Raw genomic sequence first — 12576 nt, 5'->3', positions numbered from 1 at the left:
ACTGTAGGAGTCTATAGAATCGACTTCATTTACTTTACATCAAAAAAGTGTCAGAAATAAGACACACTTACACACTAAATTTATTTTCCCACAACAAGTCAAGTCAAGTCAACTTTATTTATATAGCGATTTTTACATTGCAGATTGTTTCAAAGCAGCTTCACAGTGCACTCTGTTTCACAACAAGAAGCCTTAAAATCCCCTTATTAAAATAACACACTTTTGTTGCACCAATTCAGTGACGACTTGATGTGTGGCTATCAACGTTGCTACCTAGCTGTTGCCGATACCTAATTTTACAGAGGAAAAAGTCACTAAAAACAACTGTTGTTGAGTGATGGCGCTAAAAGCGCATGATCATTGTCTTAAAAGGTAAGTTAAAGATACTAAATACTAAAATACATACAATAATGTACTCTTATTGATGTGGTTATTCTTTACGTTTTTATGATTTATGGTTAGTTTAACCCATTTAATCCCAAATTTTTCCCAGACACAAAAATATCCAAATCATGGGTCATTAGTATCCCTTTGAAACTATCAATCATAATTTTTAGAAATTTTCATGGAAAAGTGTGTGAAAAAGTGTGTTTTATGATCGGTCACAATTGTGACCGGTGGGATACTGTGTTGTATCAACCATTGGACAGACTGAATATAGGTCTATTTGACCTGTGCAGTGTGTTTGTGAGTGCGTTTCTGTCTCTCTCTCTGTGTGTGTGTGTGTGTGTGTGTGTGTGTGGACTGGTAATCCCTACGTTATGGGGACAAAATGTCCCCACAAAGATGGCAATATCCGAAATCCTCGTCCTTGTGGGGACATTTTTATGTCCCCATGAGGAAAACATCTTATAAATCAGACTAAGTGATGTTTTTTGGAAATGTAAAAATGCAGAATGTCTCCTGTGATGGGCAGGTTTAGGAGCAGTGTGCGTGTGTGTGATGGGTAGGTTTAGGGGCAGGGGCAGTGTAGGGGGGTAGAATATACAGTATGTACGGTATAAAAACCATTGCGCCTATGGAAAGTCCCCATAAAACATGAAAACCCAACATGTGTGTGTGTGTGTGATGGGTAGGTTTAGGGGCAGGGGCAGTGTGTGTGTGTGTGTGTGTGATGGGTAGGTTTAGGGGCAGGGGCAGTGTAGGGGGATAGAATATACGGTATGTACTGTATAAAAACCATTGCATGTGTGTGCATGCTTGTGAACTCTATGTCCGACTGCATTCTCCTGTCTTTCTCTTTTCCTTTTCTACACTCCATGGTACAGCTTGAAGCACTCAATGTGCAGTGGTACTTTACATTTCTCACATGCATAGGTAGTGCCTTTCTCACAATGGCGACATCTCTGGAACCGGTGCATCGTGTTAGCTAGCTAGTCTTCCTGGGGTCCGTGTGTGTGTGTGTGTGTGTGTGTGTGTGTGTGTGTGTGTGTGTGTGTGTGTGTGTGTGTGTGTGTGTGTGTGTGTGTGTGTGTGTGTGTGTGCGCATGTGTGTGTGTTGTGCGTGTGTGTACCTACCTGTAATTGCGTGTGTGTGTGTGTGCATGTGTGTGTGTGGTGTGCGTGTGTGAGCCTACCTGTAATTGCGTGTGTGTGTGTGTGGAAAGTTAAGTAGAATTAGTTAGCTAGCTAGTCTTTGTGTGTGTGTGTGTGTGTGTGTATGTGTGTGTGCGTGTGTGGACAGTTGCAGTAGGTAGGAAGTTAGGTGGCAGCAGAATTAGCTAGCAGAATTAGCTAAATAGCTAGTCTTCCTTGGGTCCGTGTGCGCGTGTGTGTGTGTGTGTGTGTGTGTGTGTTTCTGTGTGTGTGTCTGTGTAAAATTAGGTAGAAAGTTAGATGGCAGCAGAAAGTAAGGTAGAACAGTTAGCCTATGTGTATTAGCATGTAGATACAATGGGTTATCCCACCGGTCACTATTGTTGCCGGTGACATGTTTGTGAGTTCTATGACCACATTAAACAAAGTTGAGTAATTGCAAATGCATATATCAATACTAGACACCTTAAACATGATGTGTACCAAAAATCTATGTTCCATCCTTATGTTAACATACTTTACTAATCTTTTCTTTGGGAGCTTTCTTGCTGCCATCCTCTTCTCTTGACGCAAACAGGAAGTAAACAGCTCTGGTCATGTGACAATTTACAGTAAACATGCAACACTGCACATATTTCATTGAGACCCTTTATAATTTCAATATCTGCTGGAAATGCATTGATAGATCATTCAGTAACATTTTTATAGCCTTAGAAATGAAACATTTTTTTACGGTCACTATTGTGACCAGTGGGATTAAATGGGTTAATTACTATGAACACAAGGTTAACCATGGAAAACCAAATCTATATTTATTGCATTAATATACCATCAATTAAACTAAAGCTAGCACAGAGGATGCCTATATATAATTACAAACTAAAGTCGCTGTGACTGTTATCTATTTCTAAAGTAAGCTACATGTAGGATATATTTGTGTGACAAAGTTTCTGTGACAGCTCTCTAAATAGCCTACGTCAGAGTCCGAATTCTTCGCTTCATTTCGTTCTCTCCTTGCTTATATAGTGCACTCAACTTCCATGCACTATATAGGGATTAGAGAATCAGTAAACAAGTGAGCGATTTCGGACACAGCAACAGAGTCAACACCGAGAGTCGATTCCTGTGCTGGAGTCAACCTCGACTCTGGGGCTATTCATAGTCGAGGAATTGACTCTTTTGGAGACGACTCCCCATCACTAAATATGATATATCTGTTTGGCTTTGATTATCATCTCTATCGCGGACACTCTCACGCGACATTGCAGTTCTTCATGATCATGAAATATTGTCATCTGCATGCGTTTTAAAGCCATATCACTCTCAATCTTACAGTCTATGCTCTCAACTTGAGCACACACACCTGACCCATGCACACAGAGAGCTGGATGTCGGTACATCCGTGAGTAGGCTATTAAATTAAACAAGTTCTCTTTCATGTGTCATTGCGAATAAACTGTAAAATGCACACAAGATTACGTCAGAAACACAAAGTTTCCATGAAAACAGTTGGTTAAGTCTGTGCACACTGTGCACAGCAAGTACAGAAATCCTGTGTGTATATTAGATCTGTGTACTGAAGTGAAAGCAGTGTAAAATACAGTACCTACTGCTATATCTGCTGTTGATATGAATCAAACAACAAAAGATAAACAGAAAATCACTCACTGCTCTTGACTGAATTAACTTTAGTATCTTTATTAAGAACACATTTCTTACTTGAATGCTGCTGTTAAATGCTCTGGCAAGGAGATAAACATGGCGGACTTTGTAGTTTGTACAGCTCTCTGAGGGCGGGGTCTTTACCAATACGGCAGTGTCCATCAACTCTCATGGGCGGGGCCTGTGAAATGTGACGTCACTTTGCCAGGAATCTGGGTGGATTTTTACCATTATAGGGTGGTTGTGTACACACACTGCCAACACACATTTATGTTCAAATGCCATGTAAAATTTAATTTTGCATAATAGGAGCCCTTTAAAAAAACACCTCAGCCCTCATTTATCAACAGTGCGTAGAAAAGGTTCTATATTTTGTCCTACGAATGAAATTTAGAATGTGCCTGAGTACAAGAAAATCCGTATTTATCAAACGTGCGTACACAGTTCTTGTGCACATGAGTAAGCAATCATTGTTGATAAATCCCACATGTCCGTAAGTACCATGCTCATTCACGTTCATGGTCATTAGCATTTGGAGACGCCTCCAATGAACCATACAGTATAGAGGGTATGCATCGACGTCACATTCCCCGTCTATGTATTATAGTGTGTATGTGGCCGCTTGTCAAGAATGGAAAACAAAAGTTTCATTCAAATTCTGAATATATTATTGGCCTATTAATATATTTTTAATATAGCCTAGACAGCGCGCAAATAGTGCTCCCTTTATAATCACTAAAAGCTGTCACTCATTCAATGAACGCGATCTCACAAAGTTCCGTTATATTAATCAGTGAAGCTGACGGCACAATGAATCTTATTTACATGTCTACACTTTATTAGAGAGGATTAGCGCGTGTGCAGAACTGGACAACACCTCGAGCGGTGAGTGGATTCTAACTTCAACACCTGTGATTAGCCATTGCGTTTTTAGAAATCAATAAACCTGTCTGTGATTGGCTACATTACTCACCGAAGGGGAAACACGTTGGAAATGTGATCATTTGACAAGTACAAATACAGAAACGCACTGGCTCTTTTGCCAAATCATCGCTAATAAGATGCTATTATTACAATTTCTTACTGTGGATTACAGATCCTAGATCAGCAGTGTTGGGCAGCTTTTCCCTCTAAAAGCAATAAGCCGAAGCAGTAAATCCTGAGTGCCAGTGCACTGGAAACGCACCAACAAATTTAATGATGTAAATAGAAAAGTGTTTGAGGAAAAATGTTCACGGCTTGGCCACGGACCCCATGGACATCCCTGTGCCCATGGACATTGATGGTGCTTTTCTGGCGATGCAGGTGCAGTCTATGGCTCCAATAATGTTTGGGAATCTGGCGATAGCTTAAAAGCCCCTTTTTACTGCGGCTTGTTGAGAATTTTTGTAAGGAAATGGGATATAGGAAATAATTGCATAATTTTTTATGTGTAGTGTCGCTATTCTATCACTAGTAAGCATGCTCAGAGATTTCTTATATGCTTATATTTACACACATTTCTACGTATAAGTACAAGTTGGTAAATCCCACGTAAAACTGTTCTTACGCACTCACTCAGCACAGATCTGTGCGTACACACCATTGATAAATGAGGCCCCTGGAAATTGACTTAAACACCAGTTGCAAGTAAAAGTATCTCGTTTTCAATTATGCTGTTTTGATCTCAGAATATAAACCATTTCCTTTTAGTTAACTTGGCATGGGTTTGGGTTAAACTTTTGTGGCTTATTAGTCTGAGAATTTTTATGCAAAGTGGATGTGGTCTATGTTAAACACTACCGGACAAATATTCTTAAATGTTCATCCTTAAATTGTCATACTCTATTTGATTTTGAAACCAGATGATATCATCATTTTATATGTTTACTTTTCATTATCATGTATTATATTGCTAGCGATGACATGCCTTTTAATAAAATATCTCATAAACTGTTATTGTTTTGATCTATATCTGTTTGCCCATTTGACAGGAAAATACATTACTCCTCATTTACTTACTTCCCTCATACAGTATTTGTTTTATCCTCCATGTGGCAGTTGTTAATAATAATAATAATAATAATAATAATAATAATAAGAAGAAGAAGAAGAAGAAGAAGAAGAAGAAGAAGAAGAAGAAGAATTGTTTAATATTTGTATATATTAACATGTTTTTTTTAGAGATGCATCGATCGATCGGCCAGGGATCGGAATCGGACGATTTTCCGCATGTTCGGCCCAGAATGGTGACCAGTTATGAACCGTTTTTTGTTGCAAGCGGCGCGTTCTTGTTCTTATCTCCGTCGGCGAAGTGACACACACACACACCCACGTCCTCTCAATCATTCGTCTCATTCGCTCCGGTTAAATAGTGCTTGTATTGCGCATAATTTTACTAATTCCCGCAGGTTTCTAGCTCTCAACAAAAGCGCGTGCACCACTGATCTATATAAGTGGAGTGCACATAAGCCAGGGCTCCATGATTTTCCCATGCAGAATCCAGTCATAAAAACGGAATTTACTGTATAAGGAATGTCACGGAAGTAAGTCAGTACACTTAAATCACATCTTACGACTTGTGTCTGTGAATATTAAACCACAATAAGACTATTTGAATATGAATCCTACGTGTTCTGCTTGTCTCTGTGTGAATGAATGGCACAGACACGCGGTTTCATTTACCTCACACACACACGCACACTGAAGCATGCATGACGCTTGCAGTGTTACAACCCCAAATCAGAAAAAGTTGGGACAGTATGGAAAACGCAAATAAAAAAAAAGAAGTGATTTCTAAATTTACTTTGACTTGTATTTCATTGCAGACAATATGAACACAAAATATTTCATGTTTTGTCTGGTCAACTTCATGTAATTTGTAAATATGCATCCTTTCCTGTCATTCAGACCTGCAACACATTTAAAAAAAAGTTGGGACAGGAGCAATTTAGGGCTAGTAATGAGGTAAAATGGTTAAATAATGATGTGATTTGAAACAGGTGATGTCAACAGGTGATTGTAATTATGATTTGGTACACAAGCAGCATCCAAGAAAGGTCTAATCCTTTAGGAGCAAAGATGGGCCGAGGATTGCCAGTTTGCCAACAAATACGTGAGAAAATTATTGAAATGTTTAAAAACAATGTTCCTCAAAGAAAGATAGGAAGAGATTTGGATATTTCACATTCAACAGTGCATAACATAATTAAAAGATTCAAGGAATCTGGAGGAATTTCAGTGCGTAAAGGACAAGGGCGCAAGCCTAAGCTGAACAACCGTGATCTCCGATCCCTCAGGCGGCACTGCATCAAGAATCGTCATTCATCTATAAGCGATATCACCACATGGGCTCAGTATTACTTTGGCAAACCTTTGTCAAGTACCACAATACGTAGTTACATCCACAAATGCCAGTTAAAACTGTATTGTGCCAAAAGGAAGCCCTATGTTAACAGTGTCCAGAAGCGCCGTCGACTTCTCTGAGCTCGGAGGCATCTGGGATGGACCATCACACAGTGGAAACGTGTACTGTGGTCAGATGAATCAGTATTTCAGGTATTTTTTGGGAGGAATGGACGCCGTGTGCTCCGGACCAAAGAAGAAAAGGATCATCCAGACTGTTACCAGCAACAAATCCAAAAGCCAGGGTCTGTCATGGTATGGGGTTGTGTCAGTGCCCTTGGCAAAGGTAACTTGCACTTCTGTGAAGGCACCATTAATGTTGAAAAGTACATAGAGATTTTGGAGCATAATATGCTGCCTTCAAGAAGACATCTTTTCCAGGGACGTCCATGCATATTTCAACAAGACAATGCAAAACCACATTCTGCACACATTACAAAGTCCTGGCTGCGGAGGAAGAGGGTACGGGTAATTGACTGGCCTGCCTGCAGTCCCGACCTGTCTCCAATAGAGAATGTGTGGCGCATTTTGAAGTGCAAAATGTGACAACGAAGACCACGTACTGTTGCCCACCTTAAGACTTGTTTGCAGGAAGAATGGGAAAAAATTACACCTGAAACACTTCATCACTTGGTGTCTTCAGTCCCTAAAAGTCTTTTAAGTGTTGTGAAAAGGAATGGCAACATTACAAAGTGGTAAATGCTTTACTGTCCCAACTTTTTTTGAAATGTGTTGCAGGTCTGAATGACAGGAAAGGATGCATATTTACAAATGACATGAAGTTGACCAGACAAAACATGAAATATTTTGTGTTCATATTGTCTGCAATGAAAGTCAATGTAAATTTCGAAAGCACTTTTTTTTTTTTTTGCGTTTTCCATACTGTCCCAACTTTTTCTGATTTGGGGTTGTATATGATGACATGAACAGATTAACGTCATCTCCAAAGCCTCTCTGAGAGTCACTTCATGAGCATTTTACTGTTTGATTTGAGAAAAACTATTGTCATATATCATATACACACAGAAACTTCAAGATCTTCACGGCAACCCGTCAAAATAAACGTTTCATAAAACTTGTGACAGAAATATATAATTATTGTATAGTACGATGTACTATTATATTACTATTATACAGTATAATGTATGTCTTAATGTAATACTACTACTACTACTAATAAAAACAATACAATAATTATTAAAACTTTATTTTTAAAGGAATAATCACAAATTTTCTTCCATGTTTTAATTGTAACAATAAAACGTCTCGGTTAAGACTGTAACCTTAGTTCCCTGAATATGGAACGAGACGCTGCATCACCGCTTTGGGAACGCCTCTACATGATTGCGTCGTGAAGCACGTATGTAATCAGTCCAATAGAGAGACGGAACGTCATGGGCGGGTGACATCATAGACCCGGAACTATAAAGCATACCGGCAAACACACGCCTTCAGCTTCTGAAATAGGATGAAACAAGGCGCTTGCGGGCATGTGGGGAGTATGGCAGGGTGACGCAGCGTCTCGTTCCCTATTCAGGGAACTAAGGTTACAGTCGTAAACGAGACGTTCCCTTTCAAGGGAACTTGAGCTGCGTCACCGCTTTGGGAACGAGACTATACCCACGCCCCCATAGGAGCCGGATGCCCGCTTGTGACATAGTCAGGGCGAGCACCCGAGCCCCAGGAGTAGCACAGATGTCGAGCTTGAAGAACCTGACGAAATTAAGCAGAGAGGAACATCCTGCCGCATCACAAACATCCTGTAGGGAACCCCTGCCAAAAATGCCCAAGAGGCAGCCATACTCCTGGCGGAGTGGGCCCGGACAGCTAAAGGAGAAGGCTGCCCAGCCGCCACATAAGCAAGTGAGATAGCCTCGACTACCCACTTGCTCATCCTCTGCTTCGAGACTGGACCCCCTCCTCGAGGGAGGCCTGTAACAGACAACGGCTGTTCTGAAATTTTCCACAGGGCAGATCTGCGTAATTAAGCACCTAGTCCATGAACAGGGCAAAGCAGTTAGTCTTCCTGGTCTGACGTCAGAAACGGAGGACAAGAGGCCTGCAGTGCTAAGGGTCTCACTGGATTAGTGGGAACCTAGGAACATGAACCAGCCTAGAAAGTAGGAAGGCCTTAGCCAACCGGGAGCAAATTCCAAGCACGAGGGTGCAACAGAGAACAACTTCTCAGAAACTTCCTTGAGCGGCTCAAAGGGAGCCTCGGAAAGACCTTGAAGGACCACAGAAAGGTCCCAGGCCAGCACCCTGGTGCGTACTGCAGGTCTCAACCTCAAAGTGCCACGGAGGAGTAACCACAGGGTGTTGCCCCAAAGAAACACCACTCAAAGGAGTGTGGTAAGCTGCTAAGGCCGCCACGTACACCTTTAATGTGGAGGGAGCTAACCCAGCGGAGAACCTCTCCTGCAGGAACTCCAGCACTGCGCTCGCAGGGCAGTTGACTGGATCCCACAAGCGATCTCTACACCATAAGGTGAAGAGTCTCCACTTCAGTGCATACAGTTTCCTCGTGGAGGGAGCTCTAGAGTGTAGAATGGTCTCAACAACCTCGGTTAAGAGACCAGAACTTATGAGCTAGGCCGCATAGCCTTGATCATGTGAAAAGGTTTCCCCTCAAGGAAAAACCCTTGGTCTTGAGCCACCACTGTAACAGTCTCATGTACAACAGGCCACAGCACTGGACACTGCTGCCATCAGACCCAACAGTCTCTGAACTGTTGATAGTGAGCGGCTGGTCCAGCTTCACCCCTTTAAATACGTTATTCTCTGAACTGGAGAAAGAACGCTCTTCTTGGATGAGAGCCTCAGCCCTAACCTCCAAAATGCGTGAGAACGACATCTGAATGTCGAACCGTCAGGCGAGCTGACAGTGCCAGTCGCCGAAAAATTGAGAATGCAGATCCCCTGCATACACAAGGAGACTAGCGCCGCGTCCACGCACTTCGTGAACATGCGGGGTGAAAGTGCAAGACCGAAGGGAAGCACCCGAAATTGGTGCGCTTCTCCCCTGAAAGCGAACCTCAGGTACTTCCTGTGCTGTGGAAAGATAGAAACATGATATAAGCAGATCTATCGTGACAAACCAGTCCTCGGACCTGATTGAGACACGATGTATGAGTGTAAGCATCCTAATATATAGAACACACAGATCTAGATTAGGGCGCAGCCCTCCATCCTTCTTTGCCACGAGACATAACCAGAGCCAACAAATTTATAATCTGTAGGACCCACTAAGATATATCTGGCAGATTCTCCCAATCTGACAGAAATATAGTAAGCGTACCAGCCTCTTGAGTCTGGCCTCTGATGTACTCTGCACCGCGAGTGCAGCGCCCAGAAACGGCTGACCGGCAGGGAACAACTGACTCGACAGCGCCACCTTCCTCCTCCTCGGAGGGCGCGAGCCATCCTCGGATGACCCGCGAGGGCTCTCCACGCCCCGGCACTCGGGCGGGGTTGGTGGAATGACCCTGTGAGGGCACCGAAAGCAGCTGGTCCAGCTGGTCAGCTTAGCATGCACAAAGCCATACTTTTTTCTGTGAGCAGGCATGCGGCAGCCCGACCCGCTGCCGAGTACGCTTTGCCCACCAGGACTGTTTACAAACCGTATATGCAGTAAATTAAGTAATATAAATGCAGAAGATGCTCTTAATGGCTTGGTAGGCAAAGTCGGGGCTTAATGGCCGATGCCGAATCGGGAGAGAGATGGCTCACAAGCGTCTCCTCCACCCTCGGCACCGAACCATAACCATGTCTCATCAGACCCGTAATATTATTCTATACACAGATGTGGGGGCTGGAAATTTACTTAGACATGGGCCGCTCCTATAATCTCGACACCTCGGTGTGGAGATTAGAGAGAAACGGCAAGCCCCACTATGGAGGCTGAATAGTAGGCACAAAGAAAGCGCTCATAAGCCTGCTTTAACTGAGGCGCGCCCTGATTATAAATATATACATATAAGATATAATGAATATATACCATAATATTTAACTGCTTATTCACCACCTCCAACTCCTCTCTTGCAAGGGATTGAAGTGGCGAGTCTTCACATCCACCTGCATTGATACCGCAGATATCAACCTCCTATTTTACTGTTAGAGCTAGATAACTGCAGCATCGCGGCCTCCCTCCGGATGGAAGAAACCGCAGCGTGAGCTCCCGAACCCAGAGAGGAAGCACCGGACCTGCCAGATGAAGGCAGAGAAAGGGATGAACTCGTCTCTAACCCCTCTGACAGGACCATACGCAAGCCACGCAACACAAGCCGCCGCCGCTGCCTCGACAGCAGCGGTGCTCACGCCGCGGCGCCCTCCTTGAAGAGCGCCCCGTGGGATAGCAACATCCCTACAGGACTATAGCAAGTCCCGGCTCATGCCACGGGAAACGCGAGCCGCGGCGCCCTCCTCGAAGAACGCCCGGCGGGATAGCAACATTCCTAGAGGCAACGCCTCACAATGCTCACAACTGGCCCCCTCGAGAGCCGACTGAGCGTGCTGCTACCAAAACAAACAACAACGCACATCAAGTGTGTATCCCCACTCATAATGTTGCTAGAGCAGGGAGGAACACACTTTCTGGACTGCTGTTCGTACTCGCCATAGTGTCTCTCTTTTATGTGTCAGTATGTGTTGCAAACTTGTTATATGAAAACAAAAAAGTCTGAACCCAGACACAAACATAGAGCTGACAAGGACAATGTTACATAGCGAGCTTGTTGAAGACAACAGAAGCTGAAGGCATGTGTTTGCCGGTATGCTTTATAGTTCCGGGTCTATGACGTCACCCGCCCATGACGTTCCGTCTCTCTATTGGACTGATGACATACGTGCTTCACGACGCAATCACGCAGAGGCGTTCCCAAAGCGGTGACGCAGCTCGAGTTCCCTTGAAAGGGAACCCCCGTTGTGCAAAAATGGAAGGGTTTATTTAAATTTAATTTGATTAAAAATACATTTAATGTTTTATGTCTTAATTTCATTACCAGAAAAACGAAAATACACAACACAGAATGTGTTAAAAAAAAACGTTTCATAGTGCCCTATTATTGTAAACAAATTAATAATTTGTGTTTGTTTCATATCTCTCTTTATTCTATTGCATTTATGTGTGCTTTTGTTTGAAATTTGTTTATTTGTTCTTATTTTATTAGTCTTTTTTACTTTGTTTTTTATGAAAATAAAATTTTGCATCGCAGAAAGGTTTTTTTTTCTATATGCTGTTAATTATTGTTCTTTGAAAGAAAATCTGAATCAGCAAAAATTTGTATCAGCAGGTCACACTTAAAAAAATTGGAAATAGGAATTTGCCAAGAAAACTGCAATCGGTGCATCTCTAGTTTTTATACTTTTAAATATTTAGATAAAACATTTTAAAAACAAACACTGTAAAATAAATCCTCTTTTCAGTGCTGTGGACAGGTGCATAGCAGATCTGTTTTTTCCCCAGCATGAGTTTACAGTGAGAGGGGTCTGAATCGAGGGGCACACAAACACAGTCACTGCTGGATATGATGAAGTGTTATTGCCTTGCTTTAGGGCAGAGCAGCAGTGGTCATAGCGAGGTCCCCAGGAGGGATTTTAACTTTCTTTTTCCTGTTTCCAGAGCTTACACCAGCAAGCCTTTCTCCTCTCTCCACCTGCTCTATTAGGATGTCAAAAACTATGTTACAGGATATATTACCAGGGGCCAGCACACATGTTTTTACACAAAGCTGTCTTTCAGCCCACACAGTACATATGTATTTTGTATTATGTATTCATACAACAGGAGGCCAGGTGACACATTTTATTTCAAAAACCTGCAGCAGTGTTGTTCAGAAAAAGGACGGATTTCAAAACCTGACACGGGATAAAAATGTGTAGTAATGTTCACAGTCCTGTAAGTGTTGGTGGAATTGTACACAAATTGGTATTATGTTTTATCAACTAATGTTTTATTCATGTTTTGTCAACTAATGTTATAGACTAACATACAGT

General features: G+C 42.4%; 1 protein-coding gene across 10 annotated transcripts in view; it reads left to right on the top strand.

Moving 5' to 3' along the window:
- Positions 1 to 12576, top strand: part of LOC307122574 (protein phosphatase 3 catalytic subunit alpha) — a 387852-nt gene that overhangs the window by 271819 nt on the left and 103457 nt on the right. The gene's annotated exons all lie outside the window — the stretch shown is intronic.

The sequence above is a fragment of the Gobio gobio genome (genome assembly GCF_949357685.1).
Source record: "Gobio gobio genome assembly, chromosome: 2".
Classification (NCBI taxonomy): domain Eukaryota; kingdom Metazoa; phylum Chordata; class Actinopteri; order Cypriniformes; family Gobionidae; genus Gobio; species Gobio gobio.
Note: the sequence above shows the minus strand (reverse complement) of the source record. Positions and strands in the feature narration are given on the sequence as shown.